The sequence below is a fragment of the Anopheles moucheti genome, chromosome X, assembly GCF_943734755.1.
Source record: "Anopheles moucheti chromosome X, idAnoMoucSN_F20_07, whole genome shotgun sequence".
Taxonomy (NCBI): Eukaryota; Metazoa; Arthropoda; class Insecta; order Diptera; family Culicidae; genus Anopheles; species Anopheles moucheti.
In genome coordinates, this window is record NC_069142.1 from 10,036,092 (window position 1) to 10,056,342 (window position 20,251).

Sequence of the window (20,251 nt, forward strand, 5' to 3'; positions counted from 1 at the left end):
TGAGGGGTTTGAAGCTGTTTTATAACGCTTAACTTATCACATTTCCTGCAGAAACCCATCCCAATGGAATGTATTAATTTATTCATTCTTTTTGCAGCCAGTTTCGTCCTGGTGTGTTTGATCGGAGCTAGTTTTACATTGTTACATTTCTCACCTAACCATTTGCTTTCCATCGCGCGGCCTGGGACAAACAGCGAAACAAACGAAAGAGAAGCAAACAAAACAAAACAAAAATGCAATGGAAACACAAAGCGGGAGAAAACACGGCGTCCGCAACTGATCAAACTGAATTTAAATTTATTGATACCGAAATCGAGCGCAACGTTAGAATATTGAATTTGAAAGTCAAACAGTGATTCCCCATTTTTCCGTTCCATTTCGGTCCGTGCCCGGGTCTCCCTTCCTTTTCCACCCCCCCCGTTCGCACTCTGTGGGTGTGTGGGTGCGTTTGCTCGGTGCCATTTTTTTTAAACGGACGCTTTGGGAAAAGTTCGGTTAAAAGTGGGTAACGGCCAACGACGCAACGATGGTGTAGATTACTGAGCACACACGCCGGAATGTATTGGATTGCACTGTTTGCTGGAAAAGGGTAGTGAACCCCAACGCGCCCGGCTACAATGAACAGGATTAAATGCACCATTCGTGGAAACGGTTTTTTGCTGCTGGTGTTGTCAATTTTTGTTTCCAACGCACATAAATGCACTTTCGGGTGCGGGCGTGGGCAGTTTGTTTGCCTCCCGAGTGACAAACGTGCAATTGTTTTTTTTGGATTTTCACTTTACCCCTTTTTCCCACCCCCTTTTTCCCAATTCCTTCATACACTACCGCTATACACACACACACACAAAAGCAAACATGATAAAATGAATCATTACAAATCTCGATTTGAGTATTTGTGTGGGAAAATAAAATCTAATTAATTTTATTTGTTTGCATAAAAAGAGTTTAACGCGGGGTGGTGGGGGAGAGGGACGATGAGGGAGAAAATTCACAGAAATCAGATACAATCACACACACACCCGCCGGAAAACAACCAGCACGATGCATTCCATCGCAAATGGCCGAAATCGTTGGAAAATCGGAACTTCAATGGTGGAAAGCGCAATATTTTAATTCGATTTTCGGACGGGTGGCCGGAAAAGTCAACGCTTAAAACTACCCTCGAAAAACGAAAGTCTACAACCAACCACAACAGTGCCGGGTGCATTCCTAAAACGCTCACAGTCGGTCTTTTGCTGGGAACGGGCTTTTGCCCAAACCTTTCCCAAAAAGGGAAAATCTCACCCCCATTCTCCTGTGGGTGGATGAAAATTAATTTGATTCGGGTGCGCTTCCTTCCCGTTCTACCGGTGCCGCCATTGCTAAATATGAATGTAAATGCGTGTAAACATGTATCAAAACACTCGCGTGCGCTTTCAATTTCCCATACCCCACCCTTGGCGCACACACACACACCCTCACCCATGAGGTGGACCTTTCTTTATGCATTTCATCCCTCCGGTTGGAACGTGATGGCGACAAAGCGAGGAGAAAGTGGTGAAACATATTGTACCGGGCGCCGGGGCGAGGTGCAAAAATTTTCCCATCCCCCACCAGTTCCCTCCACTTCCCCTTCCCTTCACTAATTGGCACCGGGGTTACCAACCCCTTACTTTCCTGTCTGTTTTGCACCTTCCCAAAAAACACATACAAACGTAAGCAATTTATGATTCAAATGCGAGTGAATTAGCCACACAAACCGGCGGATTGGTGTTCCGTTTTTTATGAACAGGGAGCAGGATGCGAAGAAAAGGGTGGTATGAGGAGAAGAATCACACTCATGCGAAGACCATCCCGCAAAAGGTTCACCCCCCCTCCGACCACTAGCAGCTATTTATCTCAATTAAAAGTTAATTATCCGCCACTGAATTCGTCGCTTTTCTCGTTTTTTGTTTCGGAATGTTTTTATTGTTGTAGTTTGATGTTATGCGTTTTACGATTGGCCAGCGGTTTCTTTCCATATTTTAATCTTTCCGATGGTAACGAGATGCGTTTCTCCTTATATATGAAAGATTTTTCGTATGTGCATTCTCGTAGCGCATGATTAACATCATTTCCCGCTTGTTATTAACATTTTTAATTGTAAATTTTAACGAAATTGATGGTGGCTGTGGTTTTGGGACAACTTCCCCTGAAAATATGCAATTCGTGCTTTCAAAACTCTTTTCGATCAGATATATGGTCGCATAGATGTAACAACTATATCTTGTATAACGCTTTGTAAGTCATAAACTCTGCTATTGTTGATATGTTAATAACTGATAAATTGTTATAATTTTTCCTTGAGTATTATAAATCCTTTTCAAATTTCTAACGAATACTCATGTCATTGCATTAGCGGAGCAAAGTAACTATTATATTTATATATTAAAAGCCATCATATTGCATAAAATAAATAAATTATTTCTTATATATTTGAACATAATTAAATCAATTTCAATAAAGTTATAAATTTAAGCAACGTTTACACCATGTGTCATTTTGTACTTTTCCGTTAGAAAGGCCTGGCCGTATCGACTCCATGTCTCATATAATACGCCTAAATGTATGCAACCAATTCATGCCTTATTTAATACGCCTAAATGTATGCAACCAATAGTCAGATTGTGCTTTCCAATGCCTTATAACATGTTTTTCAGTAGGAAGCCAACCTTTACTAAACAAAAACAGCAAATTATATACTTTCGAGGCTATCAATTAAAAAAAAACGGAAAAGATCTCATGAATTTTCATGCTTTATCGTATTCTTAAATATATACCACAGCAATTGAAGGTATTAAACGATAAAAAGTTTTAATTTTTATTTGCTTCATTATCATTTTTCAACTTCTTATTTACTCATCATTGACATCACATGAACATAGTTAAAATAGTAGTCAAAATAGGAACTTATATTGGAATTTAATTCGAAACCCACAATCTCGCACAAACGCCCTCGACTCCTGGTGATAATTGCTCGCAGAAACCATCATGGCGTCTGGGTTGAAAATGAACCACCTTCACCACCAGTCACAAAATAATCTTCCCGCACCGGGTTCCGGATTCGTTAATGATCGGTTTCGATTAGCTTCGAACTTTAAATGGAACAAAAGAGTTCCTTCTGCTTTCCCCCCGGGGGAAGGGTTTTGTGATACCGTACGGTACAGCCAAAAACCGAGAGAAGGTCAACGCCAATATTCGTTTCCATTCAAGACATTACCATTTTCCACCAATTCTAGCCGAAAAGTGTGAGGGGGCGTGCTGTAGACTATTTTGGGGGCAGAAAGTTCATTTCCACTTTCTAGCCCGTAAGCGGCTTAATAAAGTGAAATTGTGCTAGGTGAAACTTGACCTGGTGATATTAAAGAGTGATATCTCAAGATATTTGGGAGGGTTTTTAATTTCACCAGCACTGTAATTTACTACACCGTGAGAGTATTGAACGATGGCATATAACCCGTACACAGCCGACCGTAACTAAAATACCTAGCACAAGCGAAATCTCGTGGTTTCGCTCCATCATCTTCATGCGTGAGCATCATCCAATAACCATCTCGTATCGAAATCGTCAATGCGGCAAGGAAATTAGTTTGTTTTCACCCGTGCCACGTGTTCACAATTCTGCCTGGGTGGAAGGAAACGTAATTTCCCCCCAAAAACCCCAGCACCGAAACCGCGAAACAGACAGATGTTTGCAGATGTTTCCTTCCTGCGGAGCCAAACGTCATCCGTGGCGGGGCGGGGGGTGAAATGTCAAAACAGCAAGCTGTTAAATATTGTACTGCGCTTAGTGAATAGTGTTTTTTTCGAAACGGCGATAAAAAAGGCCCACCCCTACTCGCCTTACCACTCTGCCCGCAGTGATAAACTAGCAATCGCGAAAGCGCACTTCAAAAGCGCAAGAATAGCAAACAACAAGAACCAGCCCAAGATGAAGGCGAGATCAAGCGCTAGATCCAGCAAAACAACACGCTCTGTGCCGTGGAAGAAAAACACATCCAACCATCCCCAAACCCCCGAAACCGATCGTAACTTTTCCCATTTTGGCTCGGTTTCGCTATTGGCCGAAGGAGTTGCCCCACCGAACCAGGCCTCCGTACCGAAGCCGATGTCTCCGGGGAAATTCTACGTATACGGCGGGGCTTTGGGCAAAGTTTGACCGTACCGATGGTGGGAGAAAACCCTTCGCCTGTTTTGCCTGGTGCCTGGTGTTTCGAAGAGAGCAAACTTGTTTTAAAATTAATTGTGTTCTAAATAAATCATTACCGTGCAGGCGACGGTCCGGCTGGGTCAGTGGTTTTTGGGTATGCGGTGGACAAATTCGAACCAAGACGCTTCGCCGGAAAGCTAATTTCAATCCACCCGCCCCTCGTGGTACGGAGCACCCGGGCCCTGGTCATCGTGACCGAAGATGATGGAAACCAACCCCCGGGGGTGAGGTGAAGGAAGTCCGGCATATAGGTGACTATTAGGGATGTGATTCTTCTAGTTTGCCGCTGGTGTCAGGACGCTCTCAGGAATAATAAACACACGCCAGCAATGATGCTCCATTGTTCGAACCATTGTGTCGTGCTGTAACCATGATTATTTCCACTTTACCGCACTCTAATTCACTTTTCGCCGAGGGAGCCGTGTGACGTTTCGCATTCCTCAGCTGGGAACGACTTCATAAAGGTGTAACGGTGGTGTCGTAAAAATGGTGCTCGGGTACATATTTCACCAACCGTCCCCGGATATCGAACATCTCCATCCACGACCGGAATCGAATATCGCTAAGCACTCTTGAGAAGGAGAAAAAAAGAGGCCAACTCCCCAATACAGCCGAGCGCACACCATTCAATCTCGGACAGCAACAACACCCGCACCGCGACGGCCTTGCAGGCAAATGGGATCTGGCCACCACTTGGCACAGTGTGCCTCCCCCTCCTTGGTGAGATATAATAGCGAAGATGGCGAAAACAAATTACCCTATTTAGCATACTTGTGCGGATAAAGTTTCTGGGGGGCTGGACGGCATTTTGTTACGACGCGGTTATACACACGCTTGACGGGTGTGTGATGACACCGACCCCACAGTCGTATTCTTGTTTTGTTATTTGGCGAATGGCGGGACGAGCTACAGGTCACCATTCAACACGGAATCACAAATTCTGCTTTTGCTACACCTGCCCATACCGTCAGATCGTCCCCACCCACATATTTGCCGTCTCGCTTTCGCTCGCACTCAGTGCAAGCGTACCACACACACTCACGCAGTGCAAATGAAGTCAGACACGATATGGAGTATCGGGCCAGAACAACAGACACAATCGCACGGTGCACGAGCGGACCGAAGCGGTTCCGTGCCTGGGACCTGTGGGAGATATATCCCTGCCGCTACCAACACCTGCAGGAAGGAGGGGAGTCCCCAACTGTGGACGTGATAAGAATGAAGTATTTTGTATTAAAATATATGTGATTTCTTATTCTCTGGCGTGTTACCGGTTACCGTCTTCGGGTTTTCTTCGGGGCCCGGAATTGGGTTTTCTGCTGGACGCAAGGAGGGCAGATACCGGGGGCAGAACTTTCCCCATGAGAGGTTTGATCCTTTCCGGTCCGTTTGCATTCGCCCCTGCTTCCGATGGCCGCGCATTCATCACACCTGTCGTCTCCGTTTCGGGTGTGTCTTTTGGTGTTTTTTTTTGTTTGCCCAGGCACGGAGCGATTCAGAAGAGGCGTGACTGGTGATCGCAACAAGCCGGTGGTAAAGACACCCCGGTTAGATCACGAATAACCGAGTAGACCCCTGATTAGGTTGATGAGGTGGGTTACACACAGCGCCCATATACTCATCACAGCCGAACCCGTTGCGGGGAGTTCAAAGTTCAAAGTGAACCTCTTGTACCCGTTCGACCCATTAGGACGGGCTTATCCGCGCTAACTAGCACGCGTCTGTACGTGGTGCAATAAATGAAGGAACATCGTCCTTCCTTTTGTATATTATGTGTCTGTTTCTTGTGTATAATAGTGACGATAAAACCGTCAACCGACGCGTTGACAGCGGACATAGTGGAGGTAAGCAGACAGACAGTGTTACAGCTCCGACGGTCCGTGTCAATATTTAGTCGATGAGATTTCGCCATTTCCCAATAAAATCCCCCGCAAATGTAAACAACACTCCTCCTGTATGCGCGTGCCACAGTGCAAACCAGTGTAAAACGGGTTGAAATTCCAAACAAAAAAACAGAACCCCACAACAGCACGCAAGAAGCAACCAAAAACATACAAAAATGCTGTGCTACAATATAAACATGGCCGCACGCCGTCCGCGCTGTGGCGTGGACCGGGATGATAAACGGGTGCGTTTACCTGTGTGCCGCATCCACCTGCCTTACGGGCACGGTGCCCACTCCCATGCGCAAGTCAAAGCACAAGTGACAGCAAGAAGCGATCGGTACGGCACACGAGCACGGACAACACCGGTACGGAACTCGGTGGAGCGGTCGCTTATTTGTCAAACGTGTGTCTGCGATTTTACTGGGCATTAATATCTGTAATAGAGCTCCCGGATCCCCGGTATCGAAACCGGCCCACTGGCCGGTCTGGCTTCATGATTAATCAGCTCGTGCACCGGCCGGACACGACACCGGCACAAGGGTTGCATAAAATCACTTTTATGATGCATACGCGACTGTTTGCACTCGCCTAAAAAAACCTTCCCCCTCCGCCATCGCACGTGGAAATATAATTTACTTACAACCTACCGGGGGTTTCGGACTATTTTTGGCCATGGTCCAACGAATACCCGATCATCGGTCGGAGCAGGGACGCACTAAAACGGGAAAGCTCGTTTACCGAATGTCAATATTATTTGCGCTCGGCGCAATACGATTCACTATCGACTGTGCACCGTACCAGGGGCTTTGTGAGACAACACTTTTCCGCAAGCTAATTAAGCGTCGCCGCAAGACAGAATTGCAAATCGCGGCCGGGGAATATGTAACAGAGTAAACCCCAGCACACTGCTAGTAGTGTGCGCGAGTCGCGATGTTTCATAAATGTTTGCAGCTGCAACAAAAAAATACTTGTACACACATTTTCCTGTGATGTCGCTTGATGTCGGTTGATTTTGGGCTTGTAGTCTGTGCGACGAGTTAATATGACATAAAGCGGTGCACTGTACGGTGAGATTGATTTCAGCAGGATTTGAACATAGTTTTTATTGATCTATTGCAGCAGTTGCAATTATATTATACGAAATATAAAATTGTATATAAAAACACGACAATTAAACATAATAATTAAAATCGCAATAATTAAAATATCTTGCATGCAGCGGCGGATCAAACGATAGGCGGAGTAGGCGGTCGCCTAGGGCCTCGCCGTGTTGAGGGCCCCAAACATTTTGTGCCGATTGTGCGATTTTTGGAAATTTAGCAGCAGAGTTAATTTATAGCACAAAATCTTATTTAAAAGATAAAAAATTGATCGAAAATATCCTTGGATTTTATATATCCTTGATTATATAAAACATTTGTTTCTATTTGATTAGCAGGTGAAATAATCTGCAGCGTGGAATAAATTTGCCCATCACTATTGCATTGCATACTATCAAACCCGTGAGAGCGTTCACTAGTTTAAGGAAGATAGATGAAACGGAGAGCATCCTTCATCTCGCTCAACCTTACCAATTGCTGGTACGAAATTCCATACAAAACCAGCTGTTTTCAGATTCCCGATACCAGGAGAGCATCCACGGAAGAGGTAGCTCCTGGTACTGCGCCGTAAGGTATGCAATGTTTTTACACTAACTTTCCATACAAACCAGCTGTTTTCTGATTTCCGATACCAGGAGAGCATGTTTTTCAAGAGGTGACACCTGGTACCAGCCGAGCAAGCACAAATCACTCGCTTCCCGGTAGTTGCAATCCCAAGTTGTTGCATGTAAGATGTTGCATGCCAGATGTTGCGCAACATGTGTTGTGCAACATTCTGGTACCAGGTGTTACCTCTTGAAAAATATGTTCTCCTGGTATCAGAAACCTGAAAACAGCTGGTTTGTAGGAAAAGTTAGTGTTTAAACATTGCATACCTTTCGGCGGTTTTCGAGCAAAATTGCTGTAGAGGTGCTACCTCTTCCGTGGATGCTCTCCTGGTACTATAGATTCGGAAATCCTGGTCCAATTTCGTTTATACTTTAAAGTCACAAAGTCAATATTCTTCTCTGCATTTAATTTATCACATAGAAACAAATGTTTTATATAACCAAGAAAGATATTTTTGATCAGTTTTTTACCTTTTCACGTAACGTTTTTACGTTTCATTAACGTTTTTACTATAAATGAACTCTGCTGTTAAATTTCCAACAATCGCACAATAGGCACAGATTTGTTGGGGCCCCCAACACGGCGAGGCCCTAGGCGACCGCCTACTCCGCCTACCGTTTGATCCGCGGCAGTATACTCCTGATTAACTGCTCGTGATACCGGATGGTATTAACTAGTGCGTAAAGAATATTCCTTGCATACTTTAAGGCGTTTTAAATGAAATTTTATGTGGCATAAGCTTCCTAAACCTTCTTTAACAAGCTGTAATTTTGTTGATTCTTTGTCAAAAATTCACCAAAAACAAGATAAATAAATACTGATAGCATCATAACTTTGAGCTAGTCAAGCAAAAACGCACCCTTTTTCTGTGCAGGGTTCGATGCACATGCATCGAATCAAACACGCTACGATGCAGCAAACAGGCAAGCGAAAACAAAACGATCTAGAAAGAGCTACAGATGGATTTACAGCTAATTTTATTCGCGCTAAACCAACACCAACGCCACCAAGCGGAGACGTGTGCCACAGCGCAAAACACATCTTTGCCCGACCTGATGAATCTGCTTTCCGCCAAAAAGTTTACCAAACACACGCCCGGAGCGGTACCGCCCGGAAGGTATGCAAGCCCGCCCGGAAGCCCGGTCGCCCTGTCAGCGTTCACCCTTCCCTCCGGAGCGTTCGTGAGTATTTTTGCAGCGACTTAAAACTTTTGCAACCCCACGTACGCATCGCAATGTCAGTCGCGTTGCGAAGGATGCGAGGGTCGTCCGGGGGAGGGAGAGGTTGGAAAATTTCCCCACTGCCACCGTGACGTTCCGTTTGTGTATGTGTGGCGGGTGAATAGGGCCCAGAAATTTAACGGCTCTCGAGATCTTCGCACAGTGGTGGCAGACATTGCAAGGAAACAAATGCACCCTTCTTGCCGGGCCAGGCTCTTTCTCGCACACACACACACACACACACACAGCCACTCATCGGCAAAAACCTACAAAAACAAAGCACCCGGGAGTGGGAATAGTAACTGAAAAAGCGGAAAAGTTATGTGCTCACTTCCGGGGCGATGAAAGACCCGTGGCGCTCACTGGCGCACACACACACACACACACATACCGGGCGGAAATGGCAAACACGTCTTGCTTCATTTCACCTTTTCTCGCAAATCATAAGTACCTTTCCGTTCCTCCTTCCCTCCCAACCATCCCCTATTCCCGGCGCTGCTCAGTATCACGCTGTTTCCGCCAGGAACCAAAATAGGATCCATTTCTGCACGCTAGAGACATCTGTAGAGACATTATTTTAGCTTATTTTTCCATCATTTCCATCGTCCGCGAGGGAAAACCCCGGACCGTTTCCACCACCCTCTGCCCTTCCTCCCTCATGAAAAGCGAGTAAGTAGTTTCGGGGCAGAAGTTTGCCGCCTTTTAGGCGCTTTTGTCTCGCGTCACCCCGCTAAGAAGTTGCCCCGTACCACCGTACCACCGGCTCGTGCCTAGATGTGCTATTAATGAAGTAGGATGACCGAAATATGCGCTCCACAACACCGGGCATCCGGTGAGGTGCGGCATCTTTGGCGAAAAGTCCCCCGGAAATGGTTCCGTTACAGGCGCTGTTGTTGCTCCGTTTGTGTTTCCTCAGCCCCAGCCGGTTGACGCAGACGAAAGTGGGGAAGGCTCACCAAGCGTACTGCTTTTCCGGTCCATCATTAGCGCTCTCGCGAGGGTTACGGTGAAACAAACGACTGAAAGTGCACCTTCTCCACTGGCTAAGATAATCTGGTACGGAGAAGAACGAATTATTCACCAGCAGAAAAAAGGAAAAAAGTCCACATTTTTGCCAAAGCCGTTGTTATGCCGCTTTTTTCCCCCTGCCCCCCCCCGGTGGCTTGTGGGCCGAACCAGGTGTGTGGGAACCAAGGCACACCAACCCCTGGTAACAATAACTTATAATTCTTTCTTCCCCCTGTAGCAAAACCATGAACGCGCGCCCACCATTGATCCTTTCGAGCGTTCGTAGTGTGTTCCCAACGGTGCTGCTCACCCTCGTTCACTTTAACCGGCAACTTGTCAACTTACTTCCAGACACAAATCTTTGCCAAGAGTTGTCCAAAAAGTTCCACAAAATCCGGGTCGTGCGAAAAGTTTGCAGATAAGATTATCGTTTTGCACTGTTAATCGCCGATTCGCTCCGAAAGCGTATATTGGCTGACCTTGGACGTACGGGGCGAGCAAGAAGAGAGAGGGAAGAGGGGGCTTTAGTAAAGAGTCAGTTTTAACACGCAGGAAGTATCGCCATTCGCCCAACAGTTTTGTTTGGCTTAGTTTTATGAAGCGCAATCCTTCTTCCACAAAACCGCTAGGAAGTGCATAAAGCAGGGGATCAATTGACCGGTCGGTGTTATTTGTACCCATTTCTCGTTCGAAAAAGGGGTAAGGAACGGGTGTTACAGATTACAAAGTTGGTTCACAATGCGCAATGGTTTTGGTAGGGGATTATGATACAACCCCATCTGTTGGTTGTGCTCGCCAACGGTCAACGGCCGCACAACAAACTAGCGAAAATACCCTGAAACTCCAAAGAAGAAAAAAAACCCAAAGAAAAGCGAAGAAGAAAGGGAAGGGAGGAGGCGCAGGGAGGTGCTTACTTGGGTGGTAAAGAGAGTAAGGTTTATTTCCTATCAAATGGTCAAACAAACGGAACCAATCGGAACCGGTAAGAAGGTTCGCCGCGTAAAGGATCAAGCGATTAGCATCCGTTGCTCCTGGTCACGGCACCAAAAATTGCTATCGAACAATCGAAGCGAAATGGGTGCGGAAAAAGCAAAACGCGAAACGAAAAAAAAAGCCCCAACAAGATTAAAAACCAAACGCATTCTGTCCCACGGCTGGATGTGATCGCCCTTCCCTCGACACTTCCCTTCCCACGCTCCGGGAGAAACACGTAAAACGGAAGGGCTCAATTTGGGTCAAATTGAGTGGAAATTTTACCCACGCATTCAGGCTGCCCGGCTGTTGACTGTTTGACGTGGCCCTGGTACGCTCTGCCGCCTGTCAACTGATCCGTGAGCGAAAGGTGGGGCAGTCGTGTGAATCCAAAAGCCCAATCCCGGTAAACCATTCTGGCACGGTTTCTTACGGGCAGTAGATAGAACACAAAACAGCGGTAAGGGTGAAGCAGGTTTGTAGCCAAGTCACTGGTCACTGTGCCGACCGAAGCTGTGCTGCGTGCTTTATGGGGCACGGAAGCGTATGGTGTGTTTGCTTTTAAGGAAGATAAAATTGCACACATACACTCTTACACACACACACACACACACATGCGAGATACAGTAGGTGAAGTAGAAGCTGGTATCAGGTATCGGAGGAAGAGATTTCATCTGAGATTTGCGTAATGTTAAAAGGTAAAAGTTTCACCTTGTGCAAAGCTCCACTGCAAACACGACAACTTTCCAACTGGACTTTTCTACGGTAGGGCCGTTGTCGTTTGCCCGAGGTAGGTGTGGCGGGTGGTGGTGGGAGGGGAGAGGGTGATTTTGCCTGTTAGCATTGCGGCTCAACAGTGACCACAACGCAAACACCCCCGGTCAAAAGGCGTCAAAGAGGACCAGCCGAGCTTGCATAAAGGGACGACGGGACGAACCGGGAGAAAACCGGAAGGAACCACCCCGGGATTGTCGAAGGGTTTGTTTATAGATTGGGAAAGTTTTTCCCCAACAGTGGCATAACTTTGTGCCACGGTCGCACACCGGTCCCGCCTGTTCGAGATTGAACGGTCGAAGAATTAAGTTTCCAACCTTAGCTACATATTGATGCATCATGCCGCAACTACCCGTTTTGCCCAAGCCAACCATTCGCACCTTCCGTTTAAACAAACCACACACACACACACAACAACAGAAAAAAGCTCATATACACTTTTAAGAAGTTCCGACACTTTCCAACTGCCTCCCAGAAACAAGAAGGTTTGAGTCAATTATGCGCTGACAGTCCCAGGCAGAAGCAATAACGGATCCAGAGCACGGCTCAACGGTACGGTCTTCCTGCTCCCACGGGGAGGCTGTCGAAATGCATTAGGGCGGATTGTTGCACGATGCATCCCGGGTCAAGATAACACACCTGTACAGTGGGATACACTTGTCCTGCGCCTTCAGGGGGACCTTGTGGAACCTTGTGGGACCTGCCCCGAACCGGTGGTTGTACGAAGCTTTGACGACGGCCAAACTCCTGATGAAGCGATATTAGTAATCGCATGAAATCTGTCTTGCTCGGTCGAGTGCCTAACGTAGTGTAGTAGCTTATAATTTATTTTCGATGATGCTAACGCCCTCACCCGGTTTTCCACCTGCTGCAACACCCCTAAAACTGTCGCGTACACGTGTTCTTTCCGGGTGGGGCCTATTGTTTGCATACAAAGCGTTAAGCTAAACGATGTTCGGAGATTACCCATGTACCGTGGAGGTTGTGGCGGCATCTGATCGGTACATACATTATGGGTAGAAACATTCGCCAGTACAATGGCACAAAAGCACTCATAAATCCAATAGCAAAAAAAAAACCATTTCTTAACGATTGATACAGAATGGATATTACGAAAATATTGGGGAAGAAAAATTGGTTTCCCAGCTGACTTATTGTGAGTAAAAAAAAAACAAGAAAAAACAATAATTCGTTACAAAGGAGATTTATTCTGTCCTACATTACATAACTTTGGGCGTATTGGATTGTTGTTCCATTTCGCCTGCATGTAGGCAATTCCAAAGTAAGTTCGCCTAGGCTACTGCTCCTTTTATTTCAACTTTGCTTTTAAGCGCCGAAAAGTATGCAACCATAAGCTCCAGTATCTCTTTAGGAGGATATCGATTGAAGGTAGCTTAACAATCCCGAATTTGTGACCAAAGTGCATACCTTCAGGCGCTGAGCTTAGTAAACAATCAAGGAAGTTATTCGCCTAAAGGATTCCGTATTAAAGCTTCATTGATTCTACCAAACAGTGTCACCCGCAACATTCTCTCACTATCTACTAGTGATAATGCACAATGATTCAGAATGAATTAATGATTTAAATCTTTCCAGCTAGTGAAGCAATTCAGATCTCGAGCTGGAGTATTTATAATACTATTGGGATTTAACTCACTCACACTGAATGAAATCATTCAAAACAATTCAGATTTAACTATCCATAGAGACTCGTGTTGGCTTCTTCAACTCGCGATTCAAATCATGAGTTAACTCTTGTGTGAGTTAAACTCCGAACTACCTTATGATTTAAATCGCATGAGTTTTATGTCGCAGCGAAGAGTTAAATCCTTCGTTTATTATCATAAGAGTTAACTCAAGATTTAAATCGTGAAGAGTTAAATATTGAGATTTCTCAATGGTTTCGTTCAATCGAGAGTTGAGTCACCAAGAAGAGTTAAATGCTGAGTAAATTGACACAAGACTTAACTCACGATTTAATTCGCGAGTTGAAGAGAACCGTGAAGAGTTACATCCTGGGCTAACTCATTCATATTAATCATGAGTTGAAGGTCTCTCCCTCATTCGCATACTTGAAATGGTTGAATTCTTTATGAGTGACTCTAATCGTTATTCTAACTCTTTAACTCGGATTTAAATCCTTCCAAAGGGATTAAATTTCCTAGCTCTATTGTCCATGATTATGGTTTGGCAGACAGTGCCCTCATTACCGTCGCTCACGTCTTAGTGGAGATATTAGGGCAGCTATCGAACCATGTCTTCCCGCAACGTCTAACCAGGGCAACCGGAAGTAATATCACATTTCACCGGTACAAATCGGACAGTGGGAGAAAAGAATATATCACCAGACGGTACAATAGCAATCAGTGAAGAAATCAGCCCCTAACAGCGACAACAACCACAACGGCAACGGAAACGACTGGAATCCGGGCACCGATAATAACGGCACACGAAAATGATGACAGTTCGTCGCCGTTTCCTGAAACCTGAAGGAAATTTAATTCAATTTAGTGCATTCCCTTCCCCCTTGTTTGTCCTCCACGCTGCCGGCTAGTGGTGTGGTTATGCTGCGCTCGACAAATTATCCGAAAAAAACATATCCAGCATCCGAGCATTCATTGCGCTGCGTCCATTGCATCCATCGATCCGCACCGTACCGTACGGGACTCGGTTGGGTCCGGTGGTTTAATATTTATTTTTTCACTCCATTGCATTAATGGTATGTGTTTCGCCAGTGTATGCCGGCCGAGGGAACAGTGCTTTTCCTTACGAAATGTTCCTCCCGAGCCGGGGTTTTAGGACATTACCTCGGTAATATATCGTACGAGTTCCGTAGAATGCCCCACCGGTTTCGGGATAGCTTGCTTTACGACCGAGCGTGTACGCCGGAATGTATGCAATCGGGCACGTGTGTGTCTGTGAGCAGGTATTTGTTACAGCAGTTTAATGGTAGTGCGCCCGAAGCTAGACTAATCGTATTACAACCGGCAGGCGCGTTTGACAACCGTCATGACCCGGCGAGAGCTCTCCCATTCGTAATCGATTCCGTACGATTTAATCTGCGTGTTCGGTCCAATGTTGCGTGGTTCAAGTGGTTCGACGGACCTCGTGTTTTTTCTCCGTTTTTGTTTTGTCCCGTACAACAACAAAACCACCCCTTTCCCGTGTTGGGAATGACTTTCTCACCGAGTGAAATAAATTCCACCCGTCGGCTTCCCCCCTGTACGGTATCACTTTAAATGTCAGCCTACCTACCCTCTGACAGCTCCGGGTTCGGTCGGTTACATATTTTCCAATGAAGCAAAATTTCGCTATTCACAATATTGGGACATTTGGTGCAGCTGTTACCTGTGCCCTGGTTGCGCCCGGTGGTGGTGGTTGAATGAATTTCGATTGCTTACGGTACTAGCCTTACCAGCGAGGTTCCACCAGCAGACCTTCGCTTGCAAAGACAGCCACAAAACGAACACCTTTTGCCGGAATCCCATTGCCCAGCGTTACGAAAATCGCACCATCGCTGTGGGGGTGTATGTATACCGCGGGCCCCCGCAACGAAATCCGGGCAATCAAAAGCGAACATCATCAATGTTCGTACGTACATTTGCATGCATGCCGTTCCAATTCTACCTCGCACCTCGAATAAAAAAAACCAAACCTCCCTACTATCATTTTACAATCCAATCTTGGCCACTTCTTTCGATGTGGAAAAAGGGTGGCGTGGCAAAGGGACAGGTCCGAACGGTGGTTGAATGAGCAATCATTGTATTTTTATTTCCACCCACTTTGCTTTTGACACTTTCTTTCCACACTGGGGCAGTGCAGCAGTCGCGAAATGCAAGCACGTGCGTTTATCTTCTAACCGTGGGGCGGGAATAAACTGTTCTGGATGACCGTGTAATCTTGTTCACTTATCATATTGCGCTTAACATTGTTCAACACCAGGCAAATTGTGATGATGTAGTTAGGGATCGGGATTGCATACTTTACACATGCTATGCCCCCCCTGATTTGATGAAACTATTGCTATAACAATGGTTACGCGCCTAGAGGTATGCAATGTTAATAACAAAATGTCATTTTAATGTACTTTATAACAATTATGATAAGATTTTAAGTTATCATAATTGGCGCGCCTAAAGGTATACAATGCTAGCAACAAAACGCTGTTCTAATGTACTATATAACTATTATGAAAATATTTTAAGTTACGCACCTAAAAGTATGCAATATTTGCAACAAAACGATGTTCTAATGTACTTTATAACAATTATGATAAGATTTTCATTTTAACCAGGTTTTTTTTATTGTTGAAAACATAAAAAATATAGCGAATGTATGTGCTTTGCTCCATAACAGCTTATTTCTTGACAAGATTTGAGCAGTAAAACCTTTCACTTGGATGGGTTTTTCTTCCACATCGATCTACCTGCAAGCGTGAATTGCTGGATGTAATATTTATAATAAAATCTCCCGAGCATTCCATCGATACGGTTAAACCTCTCCGCGGCATGAACGGCTACCAATCGATCCGACAGCTTGGACGCAGCACTGGCCAGCAATAGTTCACCCATACACGTGTACCGAGACGCTAGCGCGAGCTAAGAACGTGAAAAAAGGCATACGTCGACATAAGCAAACCTGATCGCCAAGATGGACTTTCACCGTACGTACGTTTCCGACTGTGACCGGCATAATCTGCTTAGGAGCATATTTAGATAACGAATATTTGACCTCCGACCGGAACGGAACCCCAGCGTGCCGTACCGGCGTAGTGAACTGAGTACCGTGCAGTATCGTTGGGCGCCGGAAGAAAACTTTTCGGAGACGGTGACACACCGGGACAAACCGGGATTATCGCATCTAATCCATCTAGATGGGGTAACCCCGTTCATAATAGATAGCGACGAACGTAATGATAGATTGACTGGAAAGCGATAAGCACACGCGTAATGGTTCGTAATAGTTTTGCGCGTAGGCTGCACGGTGACACTGGGCGGAGAACGAGCAGTGGAGTTTACGATCCTTTGTGGATCACATTCCTGACAGCTAGTTGCTGGCAGTCGGTTATTATGTCGGCTCATATCAAGTGGAAAAAATGGAAAGAAAATCAGAAACTTACTCAAAGTACTAATATGTAATGCACATTGCATACTTTTAGGGGTATTAAATCCGTTATACAGCTGATTGAAGTAAAATATACATCTTTGCTTACTAAGCAATGCGCATTTGTTGTATTATTTAATAAGACTAGATAAACACCTAAAAATAGGCAAATTTATGACACGACACAGTAAGAGCCTAAATGTAGGCAATTTTTAAAAACATTTTTTAATATTGTTCAACTTTACAGTTTATTTCCATTCAACCTATTAAATTGGACTTAAAATATTTCATAAAACACAAAAAAAACATGTCATCTCACCAGAAGGATGCTCACCGAAATCAGTCGGAAAAACTTGGAATCTCCACTGCTATTGGCTGGCAAAAAATTCTTTCTAAAACTGAAAACAACCACAACACATACACACGAAAAAAAAAGCTCGTCCACTGTATCCAAACATCATTAAAGCACCGATGCAAACGATGTGCTGATTAGGGCGAAGGGCAATCACCAATTAGTGCATCCGGAAAATGGGTATCCACTGTTGCTGCTGCTAGCGCCGAGTCCTGCCGTACAACTCATCTTCCCTAGCTCGGTGTGTACGGGTGGGTGTGAGCAGTTGGCGAAAAATCTTCCGATGCGTTCGATGAAATCTGGTTCATTAGATTTCGTATCACCGATTTTCACGTACGATGCCACCATGCCACCTGACAATGTTGACATTGAATAAAAAGGCACGAGCAGAGCGGGTAACGGCTCGTGAACGAATCATAATGGGTAAAGAAAAAAAAAACCCCAAACAGCCACACATGAATGTCCCAGTTCCATGCTAGTGGTGCTTATGGCAAGATACCCAACAGGGAAGGAGAGTAGTAAAAGTGCAATTTTCCACTAACTACCATGCTCTGGGTAGGTCCCTTTTTGCCGTGGCCCGGCATGTTAACGTTTGCTATCTGCTAGTTGAAATCTTTCATTTTGCAAAGGCGCTAGGATGGGGATTCCCATGCTCTTCCCATAAACACCGGGGGATACCAACTAGGGTGTAGGATGGTTTCAACTCTCGCAGCCAGTATCAGTAGTCACGATTGTAATAGTTCTTTCTTGTTCCTCTCTCTCTTTCTCTCTCTTTCTGTTTTACTTACAATTTTCCTTTTTTTCCGTTAGCACCAATTACCGAACCTAGGCGCATGAAAACCGAACCCTAAGCCTATTAGGCATACACGATAGGCAGCCGATATGCACACCGTTTCACATCTAATTCGGTGAATTTGGTTTTATTTCGGGTGTGCGAATTCGTTGTGCTTACAGCAGGGCACGGTCAGCACATGCAATGTCACTAGCAAATATGACTATGTCGCTATTGGGTTTACTATTGTGCGCATTTTTTATATCCTTATCGCAACTGAAATGCTCAATAAATCGTCCAGGCGAATACAATACCACGTTATGGACGTTATTTTTGTTGTGATGGATAGACACAATTATGAAATATGAGGGCTTTTCGTTTGACCTACGGCATTGCCTGCTACTACCCTCGTCAGAATATGCAACCAAATCTCCGTGGAGCGCCTACGGATATTATAGATATTCGCCTCTGGAAGACGGATCGGTTTAATCAAACCATTAAAAACTGGAAACCGCGCAGGGGAATGGGACCGATGACAATAAATCAAAGATCTACAACCAATCGAACCGTCCACGGTTGAGGTTAGACCACTGCACATCAATCAAAGCGCATTAGATATGACGAGAAGCTGAGGAATAAAAATCGCCACATCGATTCACTGCACGATAACGTGTACATATTTAAACAGGGTATTAAACCAGCACCAGGCAACAGGTACTGGTAGTGTGCCAAAAGTTCCCCTCAAAGGAAATCGCTCCCCGGCGCACCTCACCTCAGGTGGAAGACGCGATTAATCTCACGCGAGGATGACAAGTGTGCCGAAGACAATCGATATCGATTGCAAAATTCGTCTTTGATCTTGGCCACCAGCAGGATCTTAAGCGAACGAGCGTGTCGCCGGTGCACAAGGAACTTCCTCTCCCTCTCTTCCTTGCAGCCAAACTTACCGCAAGAATGCTAGAATTAAACACCATTAGCATATATATTAAATGGCATCAGTCATTTGCGAGTAAAGGGTGAACATGCACCCGATTGGCGTGAGTATATAGGCGTGACTTTGCCCGGATGCTGTGCCCGAAATGAAACCGATGGAACATTTGTCTGAGTCGAAGGTGTCGGTCTGTTTGTTCGCCGGTGCTGGTAACGAACTATTACATCACTTTATTAGTTTTATGGGTCACTGTGATAAGGTGCAATTCGTGTGAGAACCATTTACGCACCACTGCGCCTAAAAGTATGCAAATGCTTTACTTGTAATCGCCGTAATTTATGCAATTCTGCAAACAAATCTTTGCTTTTAGACTAAAGTGGTTTCATCTAAAACTCTTTAGAGCAGTAACAAAACAAGCCCATTACTAATTTAATTATAACCTTAATAATCAACTACATAAAATAAATTAATGAGTTTCATACTAGGTAACAAATAAAAACGTTAATAACTTTTTTTTTGCACTAAACTGGCAACACTGGATTTACCATTTAAAATGACCGTTAAATCGTATTGAAGGGGTGTTCCGTTTAGTTGCTGACGTGGAAAGAATATATTAAATATAATACCACACATGTAATAAACATTTTATTTCATTCTTAACAGTCCTTGTTGCTTGTCATTTCGGCTCATTCATTCCATCTCCTTTATCTCACTTGCACTAGCGATCGATTTCATGAATTTGGTTGTATGCGATAGTAATAAGCAAGTATTAGAGGATTATAAAACATTATATTTAACCACTTCTGCGCAAAACAATGACAACTTTTGCTATTTAATGTGTTTTGACTATCATAAGTGAAAGTACTTCAAACCATTCTTCTTAAATATTTTTTCCACCAGTAGCTTCTATTCAGCGACGACCCCTGTAATGCACCCCCACAAACTACGCAACGCTGGCAACACCGTCTTCATCTGTCACGCGTCGTTCCTGGAAATTTTATTCCGCCGCTGGAATGGTTGTAAACGTCAAAAGCCCCTCCTGCTTGATTGTGTTTGTTTTGCTTTTGCGTATTATAAGCGCTGGCCACACGTGGTGGCTGTCGCTGGGTTACGTTTCGGTGAGAATAATAGAAAATATGATGGTTTTCGATTAGCACAATAGGGCCGAATGTTTTTAGTTCATTTATACATTTTTGGTGCATGGAAAAAAATATTATCGGTAGTTTTATATTTTCTAAGTTAGGAATTTGCTGTAGCTGTTTTCTCGGGGACTGTCTGTACTTATCAGAGCAGATG

General features: G+C 44.8%; 1 protein-coding gene across 1 annotated transcript in view; it reads left to right on the forward strand.

The window, feature by feature from the left end:
• Positions 1–20,251, forward strand: part of LOC128306729 (uncharacterized) — a 383,189-nt gene that overhangs the window by 337,713 nt on the left and 25,225 nt on the right. The window lies entirely within an intron of this gene.